This window comes from Micrasema longulum, unplaced genomic scaffold (genome assembly GCF_059751315.1).
Source record: "Micrasema longulum isolate JH-2025_06_02 unplaced genomic scaffold, ASM5975131v1 h1tg002889l, whole genome shotgun sequence".
NCBI classification, from domain to species: Eukaryota; Metazoa; Arthropoda; class Insecta; order Trichoptera; family Brachycentridae; genus Micrasema; species Micrasema longulum.
Genome location: NW_028280008.1, coordinates 75,479 through 94,541, shown reverse-complemented (window position 1 = coordinate 94,541; position 19,063 = coordinate 75,479). Strand labels below are relative to the sequence as shown.

General features: G+C 31.1%; 1 protein-coding gene across 1 annotated transcript in view; it reads left to right on the top strand.

Annotated features, from left to right (window-relative positions):
• The first annotated feature begins 7,513 nt into the window (after positions 1-7,513).
• LOC148271414 (uncharacterized) overlaps positions 7,514-19,063 on the top strand; it is a 48,037-nt gene continuing 36,487 nt past the window's right edge. Inside the window, exon 1 of the mRNA XM_088241419.1 lies at positions 7,514-7,765. The gene's annotated coding sequence lies outside the window, so the exon portion shown is untranslated. The remainder of the gene's footprint in view (positions 7,766-19,063) is intronic.

The following is a 19,063-nucleotide window of genomic DNA, read 5'->3' as shown; positions in this document are numbered from 1 at the left end:
CTCGTGAATAGTTCTCGCCCTCAAGCCCAAGTGTATAAAGAGCCTGGCCACTGTGTGGAAGGCGAGAGTTTACATTTTGCTAAATCTCCCCCTCCAAGCCCAAATCCGTAAAATATCGGGCATATTATGTAGGGGGCGAGCTCTTTAACATCCTCAGGTTTAACCAGTGGTCCCCCGAGGATGAGGCTCCTTTTATGATGTAAAGCATCACATTCACATATAATAGGCAGGCGCCGTGGCGTAGTTGGTTAGACGGCCAACTGTGAAACTGGCGTCGCGGGTTCGATCCCGCCCTCTCTATCCTATCTGCTGACATGCCTCAAAATAGAGGCTTAGCGGGTTATTCCTTTTAAAATATATATATGTATGGGTGTTTCCTCATCTGCACTGCAGAACCTACATCTAAAAGTTTTGGAATGGTTTTTTTTTTATTTGAAAATATATTTGTTAACTCTTACGGATAATTATATTCATTTCACAAAAATAATCTATAATTTTTTAGTCATAATTTGTTGTTCAACAATGTTTGATTATGTCCAAATGCTTGCAGACTGGCTGGATTTCCTCCCTAGGGAGTTGTTCATATTTAAATTTATTTCAACAGAGAGGGAAAAAGTTTTCGAGAAGAAATTTGGAAGTCTAGGCATTTACAGGGCTTATGACCTGTCATTGGCTGGTTTAAGTGGCCACTTTACACACTGTGTAACATTCACCATTCTGCCCATGTTTGAACATCCACATTTCCTCAACTCTTCCATCTGTTGACTTTTGTGAAGTGAAAGAGCTGAAACCTTTATCAGGCGTTGCCTAGTAGGTGATTTGGTTCAGCCGGATGAATCTCACCCACGTGATAAAGGTTTCAGCTCGTTCACTTCACAAAAGTCAACAGATGGAAGAGTTGAGGAAATGTGGATGTTCAAACATGGGCAGAATGGTGAATGTTACACAGTGTGTAAAGTGGCCACTTAAACCAGCCAATGACAGGTCATAAGCCCTGTAAATGCCTAGACTTCCAAATTTCTTCTCGAAAACTTTTTCCCTCTCTGTTGAAATAAATTTAAATAATTTGTTGTTGTTAATATTTTTTTTAAATCTTTTGAAGAATTTGTCTTAGTCTTTTGTTTAGTTTTGTCTGGTAGTTTATTGTATAATTTCAGTCCCTGATTTATTAGTCTCAATTGTCCTTGTCTCGTTTTGGAATGTTCTATGTGATATTGTTCTGATATTCTTATATTATGTTCATGTTCATTGTTCATTGTATTAAGGTATTTGTTCAATCTGCAATGCCCTGGGCGAGCTCGCTTGATTCTGAGCTTATCAGGTCAAAAGTAAAACTTTGCGAGTACCTTTTTATCAGTTCCTTCGCATGGTGCTAACCAGGTACTTTTTGCGAGAGCATTACGCTCTACTTCCTGGCCCATGACCTAAGCTCAATCAATCCCGCCTGAAGAAACATCTCATTTCTCCTCTTAATCTCTACTCCTTTCTTGTTTCCTATTTTTTTATTTTTCCCATTGAGTAATGGTATTGATTTAATATAATTTATACACTTATACATTTATTTTTTGAAATCTTAAGCTTTTTTATTTTATGTTCTATTGAATATGTTTTGTAACTTGAAATATAAAAAAAAACTTTTATTTTGTTGGTTGGTTGGAAGAAATTGCCATTTAGAAATAAGCCCGTCAATGTACAAATAACATTGTGTAAAAAAAAGTTAAATAAATAAATGAAAATAACATAAAATAAAACATTAAATTGTAAAGAAACATTCACATTCTATCACTTTTTCACAATATTTTTAATAATCCCACTTGTTTATCTGAGAGAGCTCTTCCAACCTCTTTTCACAACACGGACTACCTCTTCGTTTTAGTAACGCGAGAACCCTTTTAATACCCTTTCATCGCTCTAATTTTCTTGCATCCCCTTTTACAATAGTACCTGCTCGATTGTGGAATAACCTACCTACTAATGTTAGAGACGCCTCGCCCCATCTTTATTTATTTTTAAGTCAAGATTAAAATGTCACTATCAAAATTTTTAAGTTGTTCCTTTATCCTTCTTCTTTCCTTCCCATCCCCTCTTCTCTCTTCATAGTTAAGTGTTAATTTAAATATATTTTTATCTTTGTTTTTAGTTTTGTATAAAATCTTAAGATTCAATATGTCCACATATTTGTAATTTTCTCAAACTAAACGGTTTGGGTAGGTAGGAAGAAATTGCCTTAAGGCAATATGCCCACCCTTATATGTACATAAATTGTATATGGTAAATAAAGTGTTAAATAAATAAATAAAAATATTAAGAAGTAGGGATGTTTTCTTGAAGCCAGAACCTACACAAAATAACGCAACATTTTGGAATGCAAAACCATTCGAATTAAATTTGACATCAATCGCCAATAATCGGCACATTCAGATCGAGATCAGTTGAAGGTGATTGTAAATGCAATTATTGGATATGCCAACCATACATTATAAGAAGAAAGACTTTCAAAACAAGTTTTGCTCCAAATGGCCACCTGCACAAAGCTTTCCTCGACACAAAATGTCATTTAGAAAAGAGAAAAGAATCTCTTGGCTTTTCTACAGTTATTTTTGTTTCGAATCAATGGATACTAGGATACCCTCAAGTAAAAGGGAATCAAGTTGAGGTTTGGAGGAGAGTTACTCGCGATTAGGGCTTCGATTTGGGACTTGAGACTTGAAATTTCGAGAACCACGGAGCATTTTCAGTATCAAAATTTCGAGACCAAATAATGATCTCTAAGCGGAAGAGAACGCGTAGCTAGCGCGTAATTTACATGCTAATTAAAAATATAACTATGGCACTATCATACCTTTTGTTGGCTTCGGGGTATAGTGGTAATTGCGTTCGCTTACCTTCGCCTTGCCTTCGAAATATTTCATTAAAAATATGTTCTCACACTAAAATATTTTATAGTTCCTGGACCGGCACCTGAATCGTAAGACTGATCATCTTTCGTTCATTTGACAAAAATGATTTAGTTACGTTGTGATTTGTGTACCAATGCAGTGCCCTTTGCACCATTAGGTGCGGAAAGGGAATGATGATGATAATATAATATTATGCAATACTAGTGAACCCGACAGGCGTTGTCCTGCTTCTTGCGCGAACGTTGGCTTGCCTGAAAAGGCAGAAAAATACTTTTCAATGATAAGTAGGTACCAAGGTATTTGTTTATGATTGAATTCCAAAACATAAAATAATTCATTATCAACAATCAATCAAAACCAATCGATGGGCCAAATATTATATACAAATTTGATATATCAGATATAAGGCAATTATATATAACTTGAATAATTATGTTTGTGAAAGCAAATTATTCTTCCAAATCCCAAAAAGAACACTCCCACACTACCAGAAGTCAAACTAGAGGATGGGTCATGGGGTCTATCACAAACTCTGAATTCGGGCAAAGAAATTTCAGGTTTCTGGGCCCCAAAATATTCCATATTTATTTATTTATTTATTGTGGATAACTTATATAGCGCCATTTTCGTAATAAAATACCCCAAGGGCGCTTTACATGGTGATTCTATTGTTAAGTTAATTTAATTGAAGCTTTTAAATTTGTAATTTAATTAAAATAATTTATTTTGTTGTCACATGCTACGGATTTATTCAAATGATTTAGAGAACAAGTGGGTTTTAAGTTTTTTCCGAAACATGTTACCCGAACGTTCGAATTCAATTAAATTCGACATTTACTAATTATTTAAAAAATAGCACTCTACGAAGAATACAGATTACATATAAACTTCGTGACAATATGTAATAATAATTTTATATATGTTTATATTTGTAAAAATAAAATAAAGTGTTCAGTAGACTCAAATCAGTGTTTGATTTCTAATTATAAGTTTAAATATGGAGTTCTACAAAATGAACACCAAATCAATCAATAACAATTAACTGCTTGGTACACTTCCACTTATTTGTTTGACCAATTAGCGCTTTCACCCTCCAATGAGCATCTTCAGACTGGCGAATATTATACAGTGTAAGGATTATATTGTAATAAAACAATAAATGTTTTTCATATAATATAATCCTCTCTTACAGTACACCGCCAAGACATATTTTAATAATTTGTCCCACTCTGTTCCATTGAAATATTGCGTATTGTATCTCTTTCAACTTTTTCTAAAAATGTACCTACTATTTAAGATAATATTTAGTTTTATATAAATTATATTTACACTGTATAATATTCACCAGTCTGCAGATGCCCATTAGAGGATGAAAGCGCTAATTGGTCAAACAAATAAGTGGAAGTGTACCAAGTATTTTTAATTAATAAATTATATATAATATACAGTCGGCGAAAAATACAAATGGCGGCAATGATTTATAAGAAATAGTAATTATTTGTTGGTTTTTCTGTAAATAAAGTTACCGTAAAACATTATTATGGATAGTCAAATATAATGGTAAGCTGCGCATAATCGCTTCGATAGGGACGAGGTTGTCAATTTTTTTTAAAGTACGAAATTAGCAAAAATTTACAAATCTGCTTTCCTTCCATACTCTTTTACTTTTATTTGCTTTTTATATATATTGATAATTTTTATGTTTTTCTTATTATGTATTTTTGTATAGTTTAATTTAGTACGTACTATTATTTGGCATATGATTTATTGCTCCTATTCCTTATATTTCTTACTATAATTGAGTGAATTTCTAGAAAACATGACTCAATTATCATTTCAATTATGCTTTTATATATATATATATATATATTCTTTTTCTGTTGATTTAAATCATGCTCTTATTTTGTGTTATTTTTTTTTTAATACTACTATATTTTACTATTATTTTGTTGATTTTAATGATACCACTATTTTGTATATTTGATTATGTGTGATTCTTAATTTGTATAATTTATATTTTAAAAATTATTTCTGATTATCTGATTTGCATTGTATTCTTTGGAATTTGATTATTTATTACATTTACCTTTTTTTCTAGATTGTGATTCTATGTCATTATAATTTGATCTAATTAATTTTACTATGTATTTTTATTTTTATTTATTGTGGCTTGACACGGGCATAGCCTAAAAAGCCTTAATAAGTTTATAAATATTTAATTTTGTAATTTTGAATGAATAAATAAATAAATATACGATTCGCCCCTGCCGAATTGGCCGTTTTGTTGATTACGAGAAATAGGAGGGGAATTTCAAAGTGACGTCAGAGCAATGCGCGCGAGGGTCTAAATTTGGGCTTGGGTGGGCACGGCGCGCGCTCAGTTCAGTTGCATCTCCGAAACGAGTTATTTTTTTAATTTCAACTTTTTTTCTGACAAACTAAACAAAATAATATCCCGATAATTAGAGTAACGTAGAGTACTTATTTATTGTTCTTGAAGATTTATATCGATAAATAAATTTAAATGATCAATGGTCAAATTAAAGTTGAAATGTCCAGATACTTGAACTTGTACATTGACAGTCAACAAGAGTATTGCAAATTAAACCTGATCCAACTCTTTGTACATTATGTTGCAGGGTTGGCACAATAAACTGATTAATTAATATATAATGTATTCCGTTTTATAAAACGTATTTTTTTCTTTTCGTGGTTGTTTTATTTATTTATACTAGCCCAGAGGGCTTTTGCTTTACAGGTACAAAATTACAACTCAAGCGTTTTATTACAAAAGTTAAAATGTAGATCTAATTAAAATATTTCTAATAAATACAAGTTTTTTAACCATTTAAACAAATTATGACAGTTTTTGGTAAAAAAAAATAAGTAAACTTAAGGTATTATTTAAGTGTAGGTTAGTAAAATACAAAAAGTCAATGATTTTAACTGCAGTCAAAAAATGTAAGTTATTTAGATTTTATTGCCGTAAGAAACTGACAACGGGAAATGAAACAAATAAATTTCTCCATTATCGTTTCCGAGCCGGTGTAGTCTGACGATTTGAAAATTTGAAAAATAATTTTAATTGGTGTCCTGACGAAGAGACGGTTACGTCTCAAAACCGGTAGACATAGAAAAGTTGGTAAGTGGTTATATACAAATATTTAGTAAATTATTAATTAGCTATGCATTCATAATTAAGTTTTTTTTGTTGTTTTTTTGTTGTTATTGTGTTATTTATGTATTTTAAAGAAACAAACAGTCAACAATGATATAATAAGATATAAGATATATGAGTAATAGTTTTGATTTAAGGTAATTTGTAAACAAATACGTTAATTTATATTTTTATATATCTTTAGCTTTTTAATCCTTTTTTTCTATTAAATATGTTCTGTAACTTGAATTGTAAAAATAAAACTTTTATTTTATTGGTTGGTTGGCAGAAATTGCCGTTTGGCAATAAGCCCACCAATGTACAAATAACATTATGTACAGAAAGTTAAATAAAAAAAATAAAAAGAACACATTTAAAAAAAAATACGGTTTAAAGACAGACCAGCAAAGTTTCTAAATAAAAATCACACATGTTATTAAATTGTGTTACAACAAAAGGATGTGTTAATGTGCATTTGTATGAGAGTAAGTGTAGATGTGTGTTTATGTGTATTAATGTGGGAGTAAGTGTTCAGGTGTGTAGAGATGTGAGCATCATTAAATTCTAAGTGGGATCGTATCGCAGCCAGAAATAAAAAGTCTTAATTTATTTTTAAATAAATTAAGGGGCATGTAAAATATATCAATAGATGAAAAAAAAAACATAATAGTTAAAGCAAGAGGAAAGAGTGTTGTGCATAGTTAGTGCTACACACTGGCAGATGGAATAAATACTTATTTCTTGTCACGCGAAAGTGTTATATTAGTTAGAGAACTATTTATACCGTAAAACATGAAAACCTCCATTTTAGAAAAGGCTGAGATATGTTAGAAATAAACTATTCTAATCAGAGAATGCTCCGTATTCATGTTCTAATTTATAAGTTTTATATTGATTCCCTGGTATTAAATATGTATATTTATTTATGTAATAAATAAATATGTTCTCACTGCTCTAAACTGTTATTTTAGTAACAGTTTGACGTACCCTGACTAGTTTTTTCAAAACGGTTTCAGATATTTTGCAAAAAAAAGCAAATACCGTTTCACTAAAATTGCTAGTTGCTATTTCGGAAAATAAATGTTCTATTTTTTTTCATAATCTTCTTCATCTTTATTCCCTTTCCACACCTAGTGGTGCATAGGGAACTGCATTAATACACCAATCACTGCGTATTTTAATATTTTTTGTTACATGGAGGTAAGATGATCAGTTTTACGCTTCAGGTGCCGGTCCATTTTAGTGCTAAAAAAGCGTTTTTTTTTTAATATTTCATTTCAACCATGTCGGGAATCAAACCCGAGACCTCTTGCATGGCAGGCAAACTGGCTGATCGGAAAACCGTTTTAGTTAAAAACAAATAAATTTAAAAAAACGTAAATTGGAACAGCCCTGACAGGTTACGTATTGCCCATTATTTCTACATTACTAAAATCATATAACAACATTCTGGCAAGAAAGTAAAACAGTCTTGTGTGAGTACCCATCAAACCAACATCCACACTCCACCTAAGAATACTTCCGCGGTCATTGCAATTAAAACATTTAAATTAAGAACGCCGACGACTCCATAGACAAGTCACCGAATTTCGAATTTTGAATTTCAAATTCCGAATGGAACGCGCTGTCAGTTTGCCGTCAGAAGTTCGCGTTTTTTTGTCCCTGTGAATTTTAACGTATCGAAAGTTGTTCCCGAATAAAAAATAAGGTAGGTTAAAAAAATACTCACGTACATAAAATTAACAGAAATAAATCATTAATTTAGTTTGCCTTGTGGTCTAGTGGTTAGGAGAATTACCTACATGGTCTCGGATTCGAACCATGATAATTTAGTAATGAAATATTTGTTTAAATTGACATTCGTTATGACATATAGGGAAAATATTTTTGAGATAGTAATTTAATTATTAAAGAAAACAACAGCCGTTACAAAAAAAAAATATGGTTTTATGTACATAACGAAATATAAGAAAAAAAGCGTACCCGTGAAAAGCCACTCTGTATAATTTATTTATTTAACTTTTTGTACATAATGTTAATCGTACATTGGCGGGCTTATTGCCAAATGGCAAATTCTTCCAACCAACCAATAAAATAAAATCAACATTTTACAACAGAGATGAAGAACATTTTAAAGAAGGTAATATAGAAGTCTAGGCATCTACAGGGCTTATGGCCTGTCATTGGCTGATTTAAGTGGCCATTTTACTCACTGTGTAACATTTACCATTCTGCCCATATTTGAACATCTATATTTCTTCAATTCTTTCATCTGTTGATGTTTGTGAAGCTAAACAGTTATTTTTTTTGTTTTTTTTTACAATATAAATAAGAGGTAAAACAGAGTATTAAAAATAAGGATAATTATATAGCAATGAAATATAAATTAACAGTTAAAATAGTAAACAAAAAATCTCAAAAAGGCGTGGCCTGTTCGTGGGTATACAAGAATTGTTTATGAATTTTTGTTCCTATAGGTATAATATTTTTCTGTAGTATAAGAAAGAGAGAAGAAAATATTCTGTGAAATATTATAACGTCCTTTTTTATTTTATAGTAATTAAAAAAGGAAATAAAAAAAGAATAAAAAAAACATAAAAATATTCCTTAAAAATACTCCCAACACTTATGTATGGAAGTGAAACATGAAACTGGCAGAGGAAGGATGAAAGCCGAGTGAACGCGGTTGAAATGCGATCTCTTAGACGAATGTGCGGGAAATCAATGTATAACAGGGTTACGAATGATGAAATCAGGCGAGAGTGTAAATCTGAGACAAGTATAATTGATAAGATTAAGAAAGGGTCTCTGAGATGGTTTGGTCACGTAGAACGAATGGACGACTAGAGAATGGTAAAACAAGTATATATTGCAAAAATGAACGGCAACGTTAGACGAGGACGACCAAGGAAGACGTGGCATGATCAGATAAACCAAAATCTTAAGTCTGGTCATGTCAAAAGCAGACAGAACCGAAGGGCATGTATGACAAGATGTATGAATATGCCAGGATAGACGTGTGTGGCGGTCCATTCTCTCTGCCTACCCCTACGGGGAAATGGCGTGATGGTAGTAGTAGTAGTAAAAATATTCCTTATTATTAAAGGCCAACAAAATATATCATGGAAATAAGAGTTAATATCTTTAGTTTGAATCCAGGATAGTGCGTGTATTTTAAAAGAAGGAAAATTTTGAAAGTTTGGGATCAATGAAATATTATCAACAAAAAAAGAGTTGAAAATTTTTGAGCCTATAAAATATGCATGTCCCTGTGCGAGCCTCCTTTTACAATGTGGTATTTCTAGCACACGATTCCTTCTTTGACTTAATCTATGTGAATTAGTTGTTAATACATTTTGGTTCTTAAATATATATTTTAAACATTGAAAACAACATATTTGTCTTATATCTAAAAGTTTAGCTCCTGGAACAATTGGAAAGAGATATTTATGTATCTTTTTGCTGTATATTTATCGTTTTTCAGTACAAAATTTTGACCAATCTCTTATTTTTACCAGTCTGTTTTTTGGTTGGCTGGAATATATTGTTTTTAACAATAAGTCCGCCAAAATACTTATTCTTTGTACTAGAGGTTTAAAATAAATAAATATCTCACCTTAAAGTCATTGTAAATACATTCTATTTTCTAAATTGTTTAAATTCGAGATACACCCCATTTTACTAATGAAAAATGTGACAGATGACAGATCGCAGGCTTATTCCAGCATAATACCGCGTTGAACGCAGGTATAAATGTGGAATTAGGTTTTTTGGTCGCTATCCCAGCTCTATATAAGGTATAACTTTACACGAGGCTTATAAGTAATGATTTTTACTATACATCCTTATTCTATATCACTATGCTAGGCGTATTTTTATACTAGGTTTATAAGGAAGGCTATGTGCAACATTCACCATTCAGCCTATCTTTGAACATCCATTGTAAGCAATATTATATTATGACCTAAGGCAATTCTGAACCATTTTCGTGGCCGTAGAAAACAGTTTTATCTCGTGTATTTACATACAAAACACACGAGATAAAAGTATTTTATACGGCCGCGAGAGCATTTGGAATATCACCCCAGAAGCTCAATCACAAATAACTATCGACGTGATAATAACTTCGTGACGTGATAATAATAATTTCTCACCATGGTTGTTTATCGTATTCGCGATCACAATAGAAGATCCGTGAAAGTCTATCATTGAATGTCAAAATATTTATGTTTCGCGACGTATAATCCTGCTGCGCAATCACATATTTGAATTTCACCGTGGTAAATATGGAAAATATTTAAAAACTGCTATTTTTATTTAGTTATTTTTGATTTATCATGCTATTTATTGCATTTAGCCGGTGGTTGGCAAGCCAAATGTTTTTTGTATCAGATACTCATTACTATTTTGCAAATGTAATATATTGTATTATTTTTTATAGTAAACGCCGATTTTTCGCCAATGAACGGTATTTATTTACGAGGAAAACAAAAAACAAACCGACACGAGCGTTGACTTAGAGATTACACACGCGTAGACTTATGACTGCGATAGCTTAAGCATGTTCATTATTGTTCATTGTGATCGCTCAAATGCTTAGCATGTTTTTAAGCACGTCGATAGTTATTTGTGATTGAGCTAATGGTAGTTGAATTTGTGTATCTGGGAAGTACGTTTATCTTTTAAATATGTAATATGGCTTCGCTATTTATAATATTAATGCATATTCCATCATTACTGGGACAAGTAAAATTCAATATTCCGACTCGTAGATTGAGAAACAATGAAGTACTGTTCATCGATCAGCATAGAACAAACTATGGCCTAAATTCTCCAATGACCCGCCTTTGTCGTATTGTTAACTCAAGACAGGATCTGGACTTTTTTTGTTTAAGTTTACAACGATTTAAACGAGCACTAAATAAATAGTCCAGATCTTGTCTCGATGTCCCTTATGTTTGTCAATGCTTCTTTCTTTTTTCTTTAAATGTTTTAAACTATTATTTTATTGTAATATTTAAACCTTATAAATTGTATACATGGACAATGTCCGTTAATAAATGAATGAATGAATGAATGAATGAATGAATGAATGAATGAATGAATGAATGAATGAATGAATGAATGAATGAATGAATGAATGAATGAATGAATGAATGAATAAATAAATAAATAAATAAATGAATAAATGAATAAATGAATAAATGAATAAATAAATAAAAAAAATATTAATTGACTTTATATTCTTACTAGTTACACGAAGCAATATGTATTTGAATGTACGAGATGCTTTATTTTTTATTATTTTTTTATTATAGAAGATACATACATGAACAGAAAAATATAAAAGGAAAAATAATGAAACCCACTAAACCGCGAAACCGGCTTGTCAGCAGGTTTATTTTTTTTCCTTTACAAAAAAATTACATAAATTTATAGAGTAATATAAACATTATTAAGAACTAAAGAATAAGCAAACGTATTTTTAATTTTGTGTTTTTTAATATTTATTATTATTATTTTTTAATTTCTTAAGTCACATATTTTATCTATGTACCATACTTGTAAAAGCCCTCCGGGCGTCTATGTGAATTAAATAAATAAGTGAAATGTAAAGCTACTCATTTATGAGTAGTTTTGTCAGCTTCAGTTTGATATGCGTATGCGGTTTCTTAACTATTATAATAGGGACATATCACTTTTTTTTTTCATTTTTATAGTAATAAAGGTCTATTAAATACTTTCCAGAATTTATTTTTTTTGATAATTATTAGTACCTAGCATAAAAAATACTTTTAAATTTGTAATTTTGGCCTCTTGCAAAAACGGACATTCCATTGGCCACGCACCTAATGCGTCACGATTCATGTTTATTTGCTCCTTGCCATTGAAATCACGAATCTTGACATCACAACAACCAAGACCAAACACGTCACGTTTTTCTACGAACGTAGTTTTATTGAATTTTTTTTTTACATTTATGTTTGAAAATATTTCTCCACAATATTCAAATTTATTTTGAAAAAACAATTCTTCTTCTTCTTCTTATGGTTCCTCTCCCCGATGGATGTAGAAATCATCGTTGCGATTCTTACTTTCTTGGCAGCTGCCCTAAACAAGGACTGAGTGCTGCAATGGAACCAGTCGCGCAAGTTCTTAAGCCAAGAGATGTGCCTTCTACCTGCACTGCGTCTTCCTTCAATCCTTCCCTGTAGAATGACTCGTAAAAGGTTATATTTTTCGCCTCTCATCACATGCCCAAAGTACTCAAGTTTTCTTTTCTTTATGGTCTTCAGTACCTCTTTATCTTTTTCCATCCGTCGGAGAACATCATCGTTTCGGACTCTATCCACCCAGGAGATTTTTAATTTCCTCCTGTAGCACCACATTTCAAAGGCTTCGATTTCTTTTTACAGCTAAACTAACAGATAAACTCAGATACTTGTTTTATGCTTTCCAAAGACTGAAAAATACCTTAACCAAAGAAAAATTAAAAATGGTATCTTACGCTTTAATTCAATCTTCAATAACATATAGTATAATAGGGTGGGGAGGATTCTTGGACGTGCATAGTCGCTCAATAGAAATTGCACAGAAAAATATAATTAAGATAATACACAATATAGACTATTTCCTAGTAATAAATTATACATAGAGAGAAGACTCCTTAGTTTTAGAAAATTATATTTATTTTAGTACTTGAAATATGTTTATTTGAATAGGGAATTGTTTTTTAATAATTTAAATCGTATCAGTAATAGATCTGATAGTGTACTGTCAGTTCCAGGATGCAGAACTAAGTTCGCACAGAGACACTCCTTACACGTTGCTCCAAGATCCTTCAATCTTCTAACCAAGGAACTACAAAACATTAAATCACTGGTACAGTTTAAAGTAGGTTTGAGGTCTTGGATTAGCATGGAAGGAACAGATAGACACATTCTCAAAAAAATAAAAAAATAAATCATGTTTTCGTAATATCAGCATATGTTATTTTGGTTTTTCTTTTCTTTTTCTTTTCTTTTCTTTTCATGCACATGTCAAACCATATTTATAGGCTATAAACTTTTTTATTTATATCCCGATATACAGAGATGAGGTAGAATTTTTTCAAATTCAGGAATATGGATATTCGAGCGTTTACAGGGCTTATGACCTGTCATTGGCTGGGTTAAGTGGCCACTTTAAGTAGGTACTACAACATTCCCCATTCCGCTTATTAGCGAATATCCACACAGGTAACATTTTTGATTTTTGTATATATGTTATTAAATGAGAAACCATTCACATTCAATATCAATACATAGATGGCGCTCCAACTCGCTTGTTTAAAAAATTATATTTATTTCAGTGCCTGAAATATGTTTACTTGAATAGGGAATTGTTTATTAATAATTTAAATCGTATTATTAATAGATCTGATAGTGTACGGTCAGTTCCAGGATGCAGAACTAAGTTCGCACAGAGGCACTCCTTACATGTTGGTCCAAGATCCTGCAATCTTCTAGCCAAGGAACTACAAAACATTAAATCACTGGTACAGTTTAAAGTAGGTTTGAGGTCTTGGATTAGCATGGAAGGAACAGATAGACACATTCTCAAAAAAATAAAAAAATAAATCATGTTTTCGTAATATCAGCATATGTTAATTTAGTTTTTCTTTTCTTTTTCTTTTCTTTTCTTTTCATGCACATGTCAAACCATATTTATAGGCTATAAACTTTTTTATTTATATCCCTACAGAGATGAGGTAGAATTTTTTCAAATTCAGGAATATGGATATTCGAGCGTTTACAGGGCTTATGACCTGTCATTGGCTGGGTTAAGTGGCCACTTTAAGTAGGTACTACAACATTCCCCATTCCGCTTATTAGCGAATATCCACACAGGTAACATTTTTGATTTTTGTATATATGTTATTAAACGAGAAACCATTCACAAGCTAGTTGGAGCGCCATCTATGTATTGATATTGAATGTGAATGGTTTCTCATTTAATAACATATATACAAAAATCAAAAATGTTACCTGTGTGGATATTCGCTAATAAGCGGAATGGGGAATGTTGTAGTACCTACTTAAAGTGGCCACTTAACCCAGCCAATGACAGGTCATAAGCCCTGTAAACGCTCGAATATCCATATTCCTGAATTTGAAAAAAATCTACCTCATCTCTGTAGGGATATAAATAAAAATATATACCTACTCCCCCTTGGGAGAAATCAAGATTTGTGTATGTACAAAATACACGTACCAAAAATAATGTTGTATAAACTTTTTAATTATTAAAAAAGTAATGACCCACGCTCAGACGCTGAAGTCTTTGTGGGTTATAGCTTAATTTTAATATGTATTTTTCTAATTGTATTTCTATTTCAATAATATTTGTATGGAAAAATAAACAAAGAAAAAGTGTTTTGGGTGAGTGTCTACGTTTCGACGCCATAAAAAAGTACCGAGAAGACGTAACATTGAGCAATGCTCATTCGGAGGTATAAATTAAAGTCTCTACTGCAAAGAAGGTTGCAAAATACAATCAATTATTCTAAATCTATTTCATATATTTTTATCGGTATTCGTATTATGATATTCCCCTATTCTATGACTATAATCCAGGGAGAACATACAGGAATAAATTTGTATAAAGAGAGTCGAGATCGCGTTTCGTCTTAATGTAGTCATAAAGCATTTATTATAATTACAGGTTACGAACAATTTCTTACAATAATTATGATTATGTATTTCACTTGCTTGAGCTCAGCTCAGCTAACGCCAGACATAATATTATCGTACCAAACTTTCGCCTCTGCGTACCTAAGTATTACCTTCGGTAGTTTGAACATTTGAGTTTAATTGCATAATAAACTCACTTAAATTACAGCTCAAATTCTTATGATTGATTGTTTAATTTTTTGCATATTTAATCTGATGTTTTTTATTAAAAGATATTAAAACAGACATGGAAAACAATTAAGATAAGAAAATATGTAATTTAAGGCATTCGCAGGGTTTTTGACCTGTCATTGGCTGTTTTAAGTTGCCACTTTACACACTGTGTATTTTGTAATTTTCTGAAACAAAGAAATGTTCAGGTTTACTTAGCCTGAATACCGAGCCATCATGTTATTCCAGGTAATGAAAAATCCGATTCTTTAGCTAAGGAAGATACATATAGTACATAAGTATTAAAGATAACACTTTCAAAAAAGCCACTATACGGTATAACTATTATCAAGGAGTGGTTAGATCGAAATCTTCTTTCGCTAAATTGTAATAAAACACTGTTTATTCCATTTCACAACTCAAAATCATCTTCCTCTTCTTCTTCCCTTAATGTAATGTTTCATAATAAATATTGTCATCTTGACATATGTAATAACTGCGAAAATATGAAGTCTGAAAGGCGCATAAAATACCTGGGAGTAATCATTGACTGCCAACTTAAATGGACTAATCATCTTGAAGTAATTGTTAATAAACTAAGATATTTAACCTATGTGTTCAAAAGACTAAGTATTTACGCCCAGCTAAATACAATTAAAATGGTATATTATGCACTTGTACAGTCATCGCTTTCCTATGGAATAATTGGATGGGGGGGAACTTACAACAATCATATTAAACCATTAGAAACTGTTCAAAAATTATGCTTCACAAAAATCGCACTTTTCCCTCTTTCCAATTGTTCCAAGAAGCTAAACTTTTAGATCTAAGACAAATATATTGTTTTCAATGTTTAAAATATATATTTAAGAACCAAAATTTATTTACAAGTAATTCAAATAGATCAAGTCAAAGAAGGAATCGTGTGTTAGAAATACCACATTGTAAAACGAGGCTCGCACAGAGACATGCATATTTTATAGGCCCAAAAATTTAATTCTTTTTACTGATAATATTTCATTAATTCCAAACTTTTAAAATTTTCCTTCTTTTAAAAAACATGCACTATCCTGGATTCAAACTAAAGATATGAACTCTTTTTTTCTATGATTTATTTTGTTGCCCTTTAATAATAAGGAATATTTTTGTGTTTTTTAAAAATATTTTTTATTTCCTTTTTTAATTACTAAAAAAAATACCATATTATATTTTACAGAATATTTTATTTTTTCTCTTATGTTATACACAAATATTATAACTGTCCATTGTTTATTATAGGAGCAAAAATTCATTGACATTTTTTTGTATACCCACAAACAGGCCATGCCTTTGTGGGATTTTTTTTGTTTACTATTTTTCTTTTAATATGTATTTCGTTGATATGTAATTATGCTTTATTTTTTTAACACTCTGTTTTATTATTATGTTTATTGTAAGAAAAAAAAAATAAACTAAAAAAAATATATACCGATATGTACAGAAAAAGGCCTAGGAAGAAATACTTTTGTTTGGAACAAATCAGATAGCGTTTCCTTTTAACACACTACCTAACAATCAAAATTCCACCTAAGTTAAACGTCTAATTATTTTTTAATCGTTAGGTTGCTTTAGCGTGACAATTATGCTAAATAGATTAGTCAATTTTTTAATTACACCAATTCGTCTTGATTTGTACATATGTTTTCAAATGAAGTACAGCAAAATACATATATGAATAATAAAAATACTATTAATGTTGTTATAGAAAATAATTATTCATTATTGTGTATCCAAAAATATACGAATCGACAATGTTTTGAGTAGGAACAAATGTTTGTAGACAGGCTGAATTTCCTCCATAGGGAGTTATTTAGATCTATATTTGTTGCAACAGAGAGGGAAAACCTTTTTGAGAAGGGTTGTTCATGGGGCAATGCATTGGTACACTTATCGCGGTGTATCTTGATAATTTTTGTAACATGTAGGTAAGATGATCAGTCTTAAGCTTCAGGTACCTGTCAATGGACTATTTATTTATTTATTTATACTTTTACATTGTTTGTATTTTTTTTTATACAGAATAATGTTCCCTCACTGGGGTGTCCCGTGCCAAGGGAAACATTTTACAAAATGTGAAACATGCCTAAGATTAGCTATTTAACAAAGTTAACATAATAATAACAATTAAAAAAACCCAATTAATCTAATTAACCTAATTGTCATTAACATAATAAACAATAAAAAAACTAAAATAATCATAAAAAACATAACTAATTTATATAGACCAATAGAACAAATTTCATAAACAGCATACACATTTTACCTATTTGGCTTGATCAACTCATCGATCCGTGCGCAACCCACCTCCACTATCCATTTCTTAATAGCAATTTTCAAATTCGTTCAACATTTTCAAATTCGGCATAGTATCAGACTCCCCTCTCCCCCTTCTTGTTTCTCTCCCCTGCAGAAGTAAAAAACCATTTGCGTTTTTTGATATTTTATTTTTTAAAGTTTTATTATATACAATATGTCTTCTTGCTCATACTGATCATTGTGGTTTCGGATGTGACAGAGTTTAATGAACACCCTGTATAGACGATACAATGCACAATTGTGAGTTCACTGGTTTGCAACGGAACATAGTGATAATAAAGGCATACGAAAGAAAAATTACAGTAAGCATAAAGGAGAAATTGGAAATATATTTTGTGTTGGATTCACTGCATAGCCTGGAGTATATCATTTTTTTGTAGTCCTGTGCAGCAATCTTCTTGGTTATATTGACTTTAAGCGTATTTCAGCGGTTGGTGGTTTTCAAAGAACTGTCCAACTGACTATGCACCAGGATCCAACCGTGTATAGAAGCGATTATGCGCAGCTTACCATTATATTTGACTAACCATAATAATGTTTTATTGTAATTTACAGAAAAACAAATAAATAATTACCATTTATTTTAAATCATTTCCACCGTTTGTATTTTTATCCTAATATAAACATAAATATTAATAAAGCGCACCCAGCGCCTGCGGTGAGCCAAGAAACTAGCCGATTATTCCAGCTTATTTTTTCGTACAAATAAGTATACTATATTTTAAAAGTCTTAACCTCAGTGCGGGTTTTTTCTCCTAGATTTAACTTGCGGATTACATAATTTGAAGATTCTTGATTTGAAAAACAGTATTTCAAACATTGTTTCTTAAGGACTATTTTTCTTTGAGATAGTACTTTTGACATAAGACCATAATTACATTCATGCGTCGTATTGCAGGACAAATAGCGCTCCACGCGGCCGTTTTTAGCGCTATTAATTAATATAACAATTCGGCCAGTTGACATTTCAATTGAATACCTAATATCGACTGAATTCATAGTGGTATTTTTTATTTATTTTTTAATGAATTATATATTAAAGTAATGGATAATATATCTATGTAATATAATATATCACGGAGTTACATAGTTTGAGTTGATTTCATGGATGAGAGTTGTTGTATCACACAGAACCACAGAAAAAGATCAATTTATAGTATATATTACTTACATTATATTATGTACCTCCTATGTAGGTGCAAATATATGATATTTTTTTGTAGCTTACCTGTAAATAAACCATTTGCCATTCGCCACTGCTATACACTCTCGGAGCAATAACACTAATATTGTCTTTGAGCGAAGCTTGTTCTTGCAGGTAGGGGTTACATTATTTTCAGCTAGGGCACATCTCGCGTATCTGTTTTGCTGGGTTCTTTGTTCACTAGTTTTAGTTATTATTAATAGAGGCTAAATATGAAAGGCTAAATATTATTATTGTCGATGAGACTCAGCTTCGGTTTGTGGCGGAGAGCTGAGTTGTTGTGATGATGATCCAAGTCTTGTTTTTGGTGATCTGCAGTCTTATTCCGTCACAATTTCGTTTCCTAAGTTCGTTCGTTCGTCAAAATCGTATTTATATTCATTTATTTAACTTTTTGTACATAATGTTATTTGTACATTGGTGGGGCTTATTGCCAAATGACAATTTCTTTCAACCAACTACTAAAATAAAAGTTTTATTTTTATTATTCAAGTTACAGATTATATTCAATAAAAAATAATAATTAAAATAAAGATATATAAAAATACAAATAAACGTATTTGTT